This window comes from Oncorhynchus kisutch, linkage group LG13 (genome assembly GCF_002021735.2).
Source record: "Oncorhynchus kisutch isolate 150728-3 linkage group LG13, Okis_V2, whole genome shotgun sequence".
NCBI classification, from domain to species: Eukaryota; Metazoa; Chordata; class Actinopteri; order Salmoniformes; family Salmonidae; genus Oncorhynchus; species Oncorhynchus kisutch.
Window position 1 is genome coordinate 67,228,938 of NC_034186.2, and position 11,551 is coordinate 67,240,488.

Consider the following 11,551-nt stretch of genomic DNA (forward strand, 5'->3'; position numbering starts at 1 on the left):
AATTTTGGCAAAATTAAACAATTCAGGGGGTGCTGCAGCACCTCTAGCACCCCTACTTCCCGCGGCTATGGGAAACAGTGATGAGATATGAAGAGAAACAGCATGAAACTGCCTCCAGACTGAATTATAGATGGACTCCATCTGCTGACGAGGACAAGTCTGTCAGGCCTCCTTAGTGTCTCTCCTCTCTAGGCTCTCCAGGCACGGTGATCACACTCACACATCTCTACACTGGGAGACCCAGGGAACCTCTGGGACATCCGGCTGTACACATCCTCTTGGTCAACTGTGAATGGCCACACCATACAGATGCCTGAAAGATCAGTGTTACCATCACTGTCACTACTACTGATCTAGGCTAGAACACTTTACAATGCAAGAAGATATCGGTAGCTTCCAGCTTTGTAGGCTAACTTACCTTACTAGCTGACACCTAAAGCTAACATCAATTCACTACCATAGTACTTTGTTTGTGATAATAGTCAAACCATAATGCAAAATATGCAAAAGCTGATTCCCACCAAAAACTTTATTAATTCCCTTATTCAGTCAATCTCTCAAATCTCTCCCAAAGAGGATCTATTGCCTCAGCGAACTGACTCTGCTCCAATGGGCCGTCCCCATAGAAATAGAATGAATAGAAAGGTCATCTCCACTCAAGTCAATCATGGCATAATGGGTGGACTGGCCGCCATTTTGAGTGTACCCATACAGTGCCTTGCAAAAGTATTCCCCCACCTTGTCTTTTTTCCTATTTTGCTGCATTACAACCTGTAATTTAAATATATTTGATTTGGATTTCATGTAATGGACATACACAAAATGGTCTAAATTGGTGAAATGAAATGAAAAAAAAACTTGTTTCAAATAATATGTTTTCACACCCTTTGCTATGAAGCCCCAAAATAAGATCCAATTACCTTCAGAATTCACATAATTAGTTAAATAAAGTATGCCTGTGTGCAATCTAAGTGTCACATGATCTGCCTCATGATCTCAGTGTATATACTGTACATACACCTGTTCTGAAAGGCCCCAGAGTCTGCAACACCACTAAGCAAGGGGCACAACCAAGCAAGCGATACTATGAAGACCAAGGAGCTCTCCAAACAGGTCAGGGACAAAGTTGTGGAGAAGTACATATCAGGGTTGGGTTATAAAAATATATCTGAAACAAACCTGCCAAGAGAGGGCCGCCCACCAAAACTCACCGACCAGGCAAGGAGGGCATTATGTAGAGAGCCAACAAAGAAACCAAAGATAACCCTGAAGGAGCTGCAAAGCTCCACAGCGGAGATTGGAGTATCTGTCCATAGGACCACTTTAAGCCGTACACTCCACAGAGCTGAACTTTACGGAAGAGTGGCCAGAAAAAAGCCATTGCTTAAAGAACAAAATAAGCAAACATATTTGATGTTCGCCAATAGGCATGTGGGAGACTCCCCAAACATATGAAAGAAGGTACTCTGGTCAGATGAGACTAAAATTGAGCTTTTTGGCCATCAAGGAAAACGCTATGTCTGGCGCAAACCCTACACCTCTTATCACCCCGAGAACATCATCCCCACAGTGAAGCATGGTGGTGGCAGTATCATGCTGTGGGAATGTTTTTCATCGGCAGGGACTGGGAAACTGGTCACAATTGAAGGAATGATGGATACAGGGAAATACAGGGAAATTCTTGTCTTACAGAGAAGTGAGACTGTGACGGAGGTTCACCTTCCAGCAGAACAATGACCCTAAGAATACTGCTAAACAACACTTGGGGAAACATTTAAATGTCTTGGAATGGCCTATTCAAAGGCCAGACCACAATCCAATTGAGAATCTGTGGTATGACTTACAGATTGCTGTACACCAGCAGAACCCATCCAACTTGAAGGAGCTGGATGTCACGCTCTGACCTTAGAGATCCTTATTATTCTCTATGTTTGGTTAGGTCAGGGTGTGACTCGGTGGGAAAATCTATGTTTTCTATTTCTTTGTCTTTGACCGAGTGTGGTTCCCAATCAGAGGCAGCTGTCTATCGTTGTCTCTGATTGGGAGTCATACTTAGCTGCCTGTTTTCCACCTGAGTTTGTGGGATCTTGTTTTCTGTGATCTTGTTTTCTGTTTCTGAGTGTTTTTGAAATGAAGGAATCATGAACACTTTCCACGCTGCTCTTTGGTCCACTCTTCCTACCACCAACGAGAGCCATTACACTGGAGCAGTTTTGCCTTGAAGAATGGGCAAAAATCCCAGTGGCTAGATGTGCCAAGCTTATAGAGACATACCCAAAGAGACTTGTAATTGCTGCAAAAGGTGACTCTAGTATTGACTTTGTTGTGTGAATAGTTGTGTATGCTCAAGTTTTCTGTTTTATTGTCTTATATTTTGTTTGTTTCACCAAAAATGTATATATTTTGCATCTTCAAAGTGGTAGGCATGTTGTGCAAATCAAATGATAAACCCCCCAAAATCCATTTGAATTGTAGTTTGTAAGGCAACAAAATAAGAAAAATGCCAAGAGGGGTGAAAACTTTCACAAGCCACTGTAGCTAGGTTTAAGATATATAGGTTAAAACCTGTTAAGGATGATGCGAATTTTCGCAGCTTTTCGCAACTTTTTGTTAAAAATTGCGCAACTTTTCACCGTCCTGCTACTCATGCCAGGAATATAGTATATGCATATGATAAGTATGTGTGTATAGAAAACACTCTGAAGTCTCTAAAACTGGTTAAATCATGTATGTGGCTATAACAGAACGTGTTCAGGAGTAAAAATCCCTGGGAAAACAAAAAACACAAAAAAAATATTCATCCGCCAGTCAATGTATTGTCTAAGGCGATAGAAAATAGATGAGGTTCCGTTTACAATGCCTACAGCTTCCACACGATGTCGCCAGTACTGGCATTTCATTGCTGGTTTATCCTTGGTTAGATGACGTATAGGCACTTCCTGTCTTGGGGTGCACCGGAGGAAGTTATGGAAGTGAAAAAATGGACGATGATTTCAAGACTTGCTGCTATCGAATACAGATCGCCCCGTGATCAATTTGATTGATTATTAACGTTTATTAATACCTAAAGTTGGTTTACAAAAGTAGTTTGAAGTGATTTGTAAAAGTTTATAGGCAACTTTTTTAATTTTAAAAAGTGACGCTGCGTCTTGTAAAGGTGAATTTTCCTGGATCAGACCGGCCTTCATAAATTGACATTTTAGGTATACAATGACGGATTTAATCGGGAAAAAGACCCAATTGTGATGTTTATGGGACATATAGGAGTGCCAACAAAGAAGCTCATCAAAGGTAATGAATGTTTTATATTTTATTTCTGCGTTTTGTGTAGCGTCGGCTGCCGCTAAATCTTTTGTTTAGGTCTCGTTCAGGTATTTCGGGGGTGCATGCTATCAGATAATAGCTTCTCATGCTTCCCCCCCCGAAAAGCATTTTACAAATCTGACATGTTGGCTAGATTCACAACGAGTGTAGCTTTAATTGAGTACCTTGCGTGTGTGTTTTAATGAAAGTTTGAGTTTTATCGAGTACTAAAGGTGGCGCCCTGAAATTTCCGCTGATTTGGTTCCTGTACAGGAACCAAAATCCGTAACAGGTTTTAAGACCAGAGGATTCTAATATCCCATATTTCTTTGTGCCACTATTAAACAAGGGACCAGCTTCTGAATTCAGAATAACTGGGAGTGAATGGTAGCAGCATGGAAAGTTTGCCATCAAAGTGAAAAATAAACACAATCGAGTGAATTTCAACCAACAACTCAGCAAACATAGAGCTTAAGTGCTTTACTGCCATTCTATTCATTTAAACATTTAAAAAATAATATACAGCTACTTCATTACTTGATTTCACGACCACTGGTCACGTTTTCAATGCTAATCCTGCAGAATCCAGCAACGGCTTCTGGTCTCATGAATTTCTTAATTTTCAATAGCTTCCGCATGGAATTATTACTGTCTTCAACCTCGTTAAACAGTTAGACATTGGATGTGTCAGTGCTTGCAAACTTTTACAGATCACAAAGGGAAACCCAACCGCGAGCTGGCCAGTGACCCGAGCCTACCAGACGAGCTAAATACCCTCTGTGCTCGCTTCGAGGCAAGCAACACTGAACCATGCATGAGATCACTAGCTGTTCTGGATGGCTGTGTGATCATGCTCTTCATAGCCAACGTGAGTAAAACCTTTAAACAGGTTAACATTCACAAGGCCTCAAGGCCAGACAGATTACCAGGATGCGTACTCAGAGCATGCACTGACCAGCTGGCAAGTGTCTTTACTGAAATGTTCAACCTCTCCCTAACCCAGTCTGTAATACATACATGTTTCAAGAAAACCACCATAGTCCCTATTGCCCAAGAAAGCCAAGGTAACCTTTCTAAATTACTATCGCCTCGCAGCACTCACATCTGTAGCCATGAAATTATTTGAAAGGCTGGTCATGGCTCACATCAACATCCTCATCCCAGACACCCTGGACCCACTTCAATTTGCGTACCGCCACAACAGATCCACAGATGACGCAAACTCTATTGCACTCCACACTTCCCTCTCCCAACTGGACACCTATGTGAGAATGCTGTTCATTGACTACAGCTCAGCATTCAACACCATAATGCCCTCCAAGCTCATCACTTATCTAACAACACTGGGACTGAACACCTCCCTCTGCAACTGGATCCTGGACTTCCTGATGGGCCACCCATAGGTGGTGAGGGTAGACAACTACACATCCACCATGCTGATCCTCAACACGGGGGCCACTCAGGGGTGTATGCTTAGTCCCCTTCTGTACTCCCTGTTCACCCATGACTGCATGGCCGCACACAACTCCAACACCATCAGTTTTCTTACAACACAATGGTGGTAGGCCTGATCACCGACAACGATGAGACTGCCTATAATTGAAGGTCAGAGACCTGGCAGTGTGGTGCCAGGATAACAATTTCTCCCCTAACGTCAGCAAGACAAAGGAGCTGATCATGGACTACAAGAGACGGAAGGTCGAGCACGCCCCCATTCACATCAACGGGCTGTAGTGGAACGGTCGAGAGCTTCAAGTTGTCCACATCACATAGGATCTATCAGGTGCGTCACACACCAACACAGTTGTGAAGATGGCATGACAATGCCTCTTCCTCATCAGGAGGCTTACAAGATTTGGCATGGGCCCTCAGATCCTCAAAAGGTTCTACAGCTGCACAATTGAGAGCATCTTGACTGGATGCATCACTGCTTGGTATGGCAACTGCTTGGCATCTGACCAAACAGTTACCATACCCCCCAGCCTTGTGAATTATGTCATTACTGGTTAAAAAGACAGCTCATAATTTTATTAAAGAAGCTTCTTCTATGTAAATGTTGTTGATCAGTACAATAAAATAAGCCCCATTCACCTGTATTGTGGGTAGGCCTATGCTACATATTCTTGATTTACCCAGTTTATCAACAGTGATTTACCTTTTAAATAAATTATTAACTTTATGTTGTTATGTAGTTAGATTGGTAAAAACAAAGTAAAATTGATTGTATGATTGAACAATGTATTCATTCATGCATAACGGTACATGACTGTCTCTGAAACATGTTGATGTAAAAAACATGAAAATGTAATGCTATTGAACTCAAAAGATGCCCAAGGATTGACCAGAGCAGTAGCTGAGTTTCTGACTGGAACAAGTCTTGTGACTTTGGCTAATATTCCTTCCTTTGTTGTGATATGATATAATTTTGGTATTGAGTATCGTGATGGTATCGAGTATTGTGATACTAAACCTGGTATCGTTATCGAAGTCAACATTTTGGTATTGTGACAACACTACACCAGACTACACAAAGAACCTGATGACCTTCAAGCACACTTTCAATTGCAAGCACGATCTGAAGTGTTGTCCATATCTCAAGTACACTACATGACCAAAAGTATGTGGACACCTGCTCGTCGAACATCTCATTCCAAAATCATGGGCATTAATATGGAGTTGGTCCCCTCCTTTGCTGATATAACAGCCTCCACTCTTCTGGGAAGGCTTTCCATTGCTGCGGTGGCTTCCATTCAGCCATAAGCAAATTTAGGTCATTGTTGGTTAATTAGGCCTGGCTCGCAGTCGGCGTTCCAATTAATCCCAAAGGTGTTTGATGGGGTTGAGGTAAGGGCTCTGTGAAGGCCAGTCAAGTTCTTCCACACCGATCTCAACAAACCAGATTTCCTTTCATTGGAAATAAGGGGCCGAGCCCAAACCATGAAAAACATTCCCAGACCCTTATTCCTCCTCCAACAAACCTTACAGTTGTCACTATGCATTTGGCACCTTAACTGGGGAGGACGGGCTTGTGGTAATGGGTGAAACGGATTTGCTGGAATGGCATCAAATACATCAAACACATTATTATGAGCTGTCCTCCCTTCAGCAGATTCCACTGGTTTCCACTTCACAATAACAGCACTTACAGTTGACCTGGGCAGCTAGCAAGGGGAAAAATTGACGAAATGACTTGTTGGAAAGGTGGCATTCTATGACAGTGCCACGTTGAAAGTCACTGAGCTCTTCAGTAGTAGCCAATCTAGTGCCAAGGTTTGTCTAAAGAGATTGCATGGCTGTGTACTCAATTTTATACACCTGTCAGCAATGGGTGTGGGTGAAATTGTATAATCCACTCATTTTAAGGGGTGTCCACATACTTTTGTATATATATAGTGTATCTTATCACTTTGAATTTACATGTGTTTTGTGTGCTCTAACAGTAAAGAACCTGTGACCAGGTTTTGTAGCAGATATTACATGTTGCAGATTTAACACTGTCGGAGAGGCTGTAGTGATGTACCTATTAAGCTGCTCCTACAAACAGGACTTTAAGTAATTACTCACACACACACACACACACGCTCACACATATATAGTACCGAGCTACATTGAAAACTGCAGTTCTTGAGGCGCGCTGAACCAAAAGAAAAATAAATGACAACACATAACAGCGAATAGGAGTACCTCTCAGCCAACTCAGAAAGATCTTGCATTACATTGTGAATCAGAGTAAGTGCTGGTGAATCTGTGTGGCTCCTCCCACTCCATTACTGACAAAACATCAGCAGTGAAACCAGACTGATTATACTGTAGTGCAGCATGGAACAAAGGTAATGCAATTCAATGGACCTGCTGCAACATTATCTCCTTCATATAATAATAACCATGGGGAGTAGAAAGTGGCTGTGGTGCAGTTAAACACAGACACACACAGGTGTCATTAAATCAAATATTGTAGTAAGAGATATACTCATTCAACCATCAAAATGGTGCAAGTCTATTTGGCTGAAATAATTCAAACCTATAGAGACCAATGGAGACTGCGTGTGGCTTACTTCAATTGCCAGTTGCATGTACTGTAGGTGTCACACCCTGATCTGTTGCACCTGTCTTTGTGATTGTCTCCACCCCCCTCCAGGTGTCCCCCATCTTCCCCATGATCCCCTGTGTGTTTATACCTGTGTTTTCTGTTTGTCTGTTGCCAGCTCTTCTTGTTTTAGTCAACAAGTGGTTTTGTTTCTCAGCTCCTGCTTTTCCCAGTCTCTCTTTTTCTCGCCCTCCTGGTTTTGACCATTGCCTGTCCTTACTCTGAGCCCACCTGCCTGACCACTCTGCCTGCCCCTGACCCTGCCTGCCGACCTGTACCTTTGCCCCACCTCTGGATTATTGACTTCTGCTTACCCTGACCCTCAGCCTGCCTGCCATCTGGTACCGTTGCACCACCTCTGGTTTACTGACCCTTGCCTGCCTTGACCTGTCTATTGCCTACCCCTTTTGGAATATTAAACCATTGTTAATTTGACGTTGTCTGCATCTGGGTCTTACCTTCACAGTTGAGAGTAGGTCAACATAGTATATTCAACCATCTAAGTATATATGGTAGAAATAATAGCTTTCACACAGACCAAAAGTTAAAGAAATTTCCCTACAATGAAAACTGTGTATAGCTAAACTTAAACTGCGATATCCTCCCTTACACTGCCAATGGCTTGTATTTACCCTGCAGCCCTGGCACCGTACAGTACCTACCCTACCAGAACCCCAGCTTTAAATGGTCAGCCCCTGACACTTAACACCTCATGAAGCAGTATAAAAGTACTCATTTAAACTGCCATCTCACCTCAATCTCAAACTTTCATCGAGCACTACTTCAAAAACTGCTGTTGGATACTTTTTTCCCTCGGGGCCAGCTCTTTTTTCCCTCGGGGCCAGCTCTTTCTTCCCTCGGGGCCAGCTCTTTTTTTCCCTCAGGTTTTCATTTTTCAATCAGCTGAGGGGTCAAATGTTCCCACTGGCGGCAGCCATTATAAATTGTGATTTTCTAAAAGAATGCTGACACAATTAAGAAATGGGAGGGGAGGGAATTAGATTACATGAATTAAAAGGAATAAAAAAAGAGAAGATAGGGAAGATGCGAAAGAGGAAGGTCCATTGTGATGGGGTGCAGGGTGCCAGCAGTGGCCCGGGCTGGCCTACTGATTCACATGATCTGTAGACTTAAGCGTTTCTGCCTGCGATACAAGGGGGTTGGCTGGGGCTGACTCCGACTAGACCCTGCTGGAGATCGCGCAGAGGGGAGTGAAGCCCCCAGGCAGCGAGCGGAGAACAGCTTCTTCCTGGTATATTGTTTCTGTAGGCGTCAGATAATGGATTATGTCCAGAAGGAGAGGGAGAGAGGATGGAAGATGCTGCCAGAGCAATGAGGTGACATGAGAGAGGTCAGCCTAGGTGAGAGTGTGTCTGGTTTTCTCTTAGCAGGCAATGAGCGTGTGTGCGGTGTGTGTGTTTGTGTGAGTGTGTGCCCGCCTGTGTGTGGGTGAATGTGTACCAACCAAGGGTTTTGAAAAGCTGAACTGTGTTAAACAAAGAACTTTGTCATCATAAAATTGTTATTACATTCTTCTTCATTTACGACCTCTGTTAAGCGAAAGAAAATGAAAACTTTAGGAATCTTTCATTCTTGAAAAAGCTGCTAATAATAAATAACTTAAATGTGAGCTCTGTGCTTCCTCTCTCTCTCTCTCTCTCTCTCTCTCTCTCTCTCTCTCTCTCTCTCTCTCTCTCTCCTCATCCTTTGTTTCTTCCTCTCTCCACTGCAGACTATTTTGTCATTGCTCCTGACCTTCAACAAACAAAGGATTCAAAATTCTCACAAGAAGAGTCAAATAAAGCTTCCTTAAGGGCCCTACTCCACCCTTTAGCCTACAGACAAACAATTATAGGGTGCTCTCAGCGGCTGTCAAACAGCTAGCATCTAAAATTACAAAGAACATCATGAAACAATGTATCTTGGCATACTGTGTAGACGACTGAACATATGAGAGAATGTTTCACTTCACAGTGAGATGTAAAGATCAAGTAAACACACACACGCATACACACACACACACACACACACACACACACACACACACACACACACACACACACACACACACACACACACACACACACACAGACACACACACACACAGACACACACACACACACACACACACACACACACACACAGACACACACACACACAGACACACACACACACACACACACACACAGAGACACACACACACACACACACACACACACACACACACACACACACACACACACACACACACACACAGACACACACACACACACACACACACAGAGACACACAGACACACACACGTGCATGTAAACACGCACACATACACACACACACACCCTCAGAAGCATGACAGAACATGGGATTAAGACAATTGAAGACCGCTTTCAGCAGGAATCGCAAATGTGAACAGCGTGAGCACTGTGTACTCCAACCAGCTTTATTCATTTGAGATGCTCTGCATCTGAGAGAGCCGGAGCTGCCAGCTTTTCAATGCACAATCAATTCAGTCCAGCACCGTGTGTCATCCAGTCTACATCAAAAAAGAGTTTGAAAAGTTTCTTTCCAAAAACTTAGACCCTCTTCTAAAACAACATTGCCATACTTTCCCCTCACTACCTGCTATTGATTGATGGGATATGAAAGCCTCGGTTAATTTTATTTTTTCTCTCTCTCATCTCTGCTGATGCTATTTAGGACGAATGAGCAAATCGCTAAGCCAGAAAACAAATCTTTACGGAATGATTCCTGCCCTCATGTTGTTTCAGTAATCACTCAAATGTATGAGCACTGCTACAGTATCTGCCTCTCCTTGTGGGCACAATAAAACAACATCTATTAGCCAGTCAAATCTCTTTGGATTCCCATTGTATAGAGCTAAGGTTGCAGACAGCAGTAGCTACCACCGAGCCCATTGCTGCTATCATTACACACATCTCTATTTGAGGTTCCTATTCATAGGCATTTAAGGAAAACAAAAGCTTCATGGCCCGTATTCAATAAGAGTCTCAGAACAGAAGTGCTTATTATATTGACAGGGGGGACCTGATCCTAGATCAGCACTCCTACTCTGAGATTCTGTGAATACGGGTTCATATTCCCTCTCACTTCAATCCCACTCCTAAAGGTAGAGCTAGTGGCCATCTGAGGTATTTGGGGCAATGCCGGGATCTTTCACAATTCATTTTTCAAACTTTGCCAGAATTCGCCTTCCTCGATCTTGTTGTACTCAGCATTCCATATCGGTGATGCAATTAAGTAATCTTTGAAATCAATTTGCTGTGAAACGTTGGGACTGGAGTGAGAAGCGAGAAAGGAGATTAATTGCCTGCTGGAAATGGAACATAAATATTGATTGAATTAATTACAGCAGCAGGGAAAGAGCAGAAGGGAGGTGGCTCCATCACTGATGAGACTAACTAAAGTGGTTATCCTTAAGAAGAAAATAAATACATTACCTCAAACTTCTCAGAACACTCAACATTTATCTGTCGTCAGCCTCTCACCCCTCCAGCGTCTCCATTACTCTGCTGTCTCCTGGAGTCAAGTAGACATCTAAATCCACCTACTCTGACTCTATGTCCTCATCTAGTCAAAGTCAGTCATTTACTGCAGCTTCACGAATGATGTTAAAAACTTCCGCATTGTAAATCTTTTTTATTATTATTAGACAGAGAGAAAACACCATTGGCCTTACGGGTCAGATGAGTTTAAACAAATTATTTCCAGCTTTATGGCACAGTTTAGCCTCTCTTTTCAGTTTTGTCCCAGTACCAACCCTATTGTGTTTTCAGAGTAAACTGATTAGATACTAAGGTGTTAGCCAGTGATGCAATTGATTACTAGCATGGTGGGTAATTTCTTATCAACATATTGGCTATGTGATTCGGTATCATCACTCTACACACATGACCTTCAGTTAATCTGATGAGCTCGGTTCATGGTTGAGGTGTGTGTGTAACGGAGGCCTCCACTCAGTGTTGAGACTTAAATGTTCTTTAATGAACATAATTACCACAGACCCAGAGCTCTTTGGCAGCACATTGCTTTAGTGACTGAATGAGCGTCCTTTCCTCTCTCTCCCCAAGTCTTTCTTATTCTAAATGCCATTTGCAAATGCTATGCAGGGCGACTTAAAAATCAATTTCCCACTTCACTTCC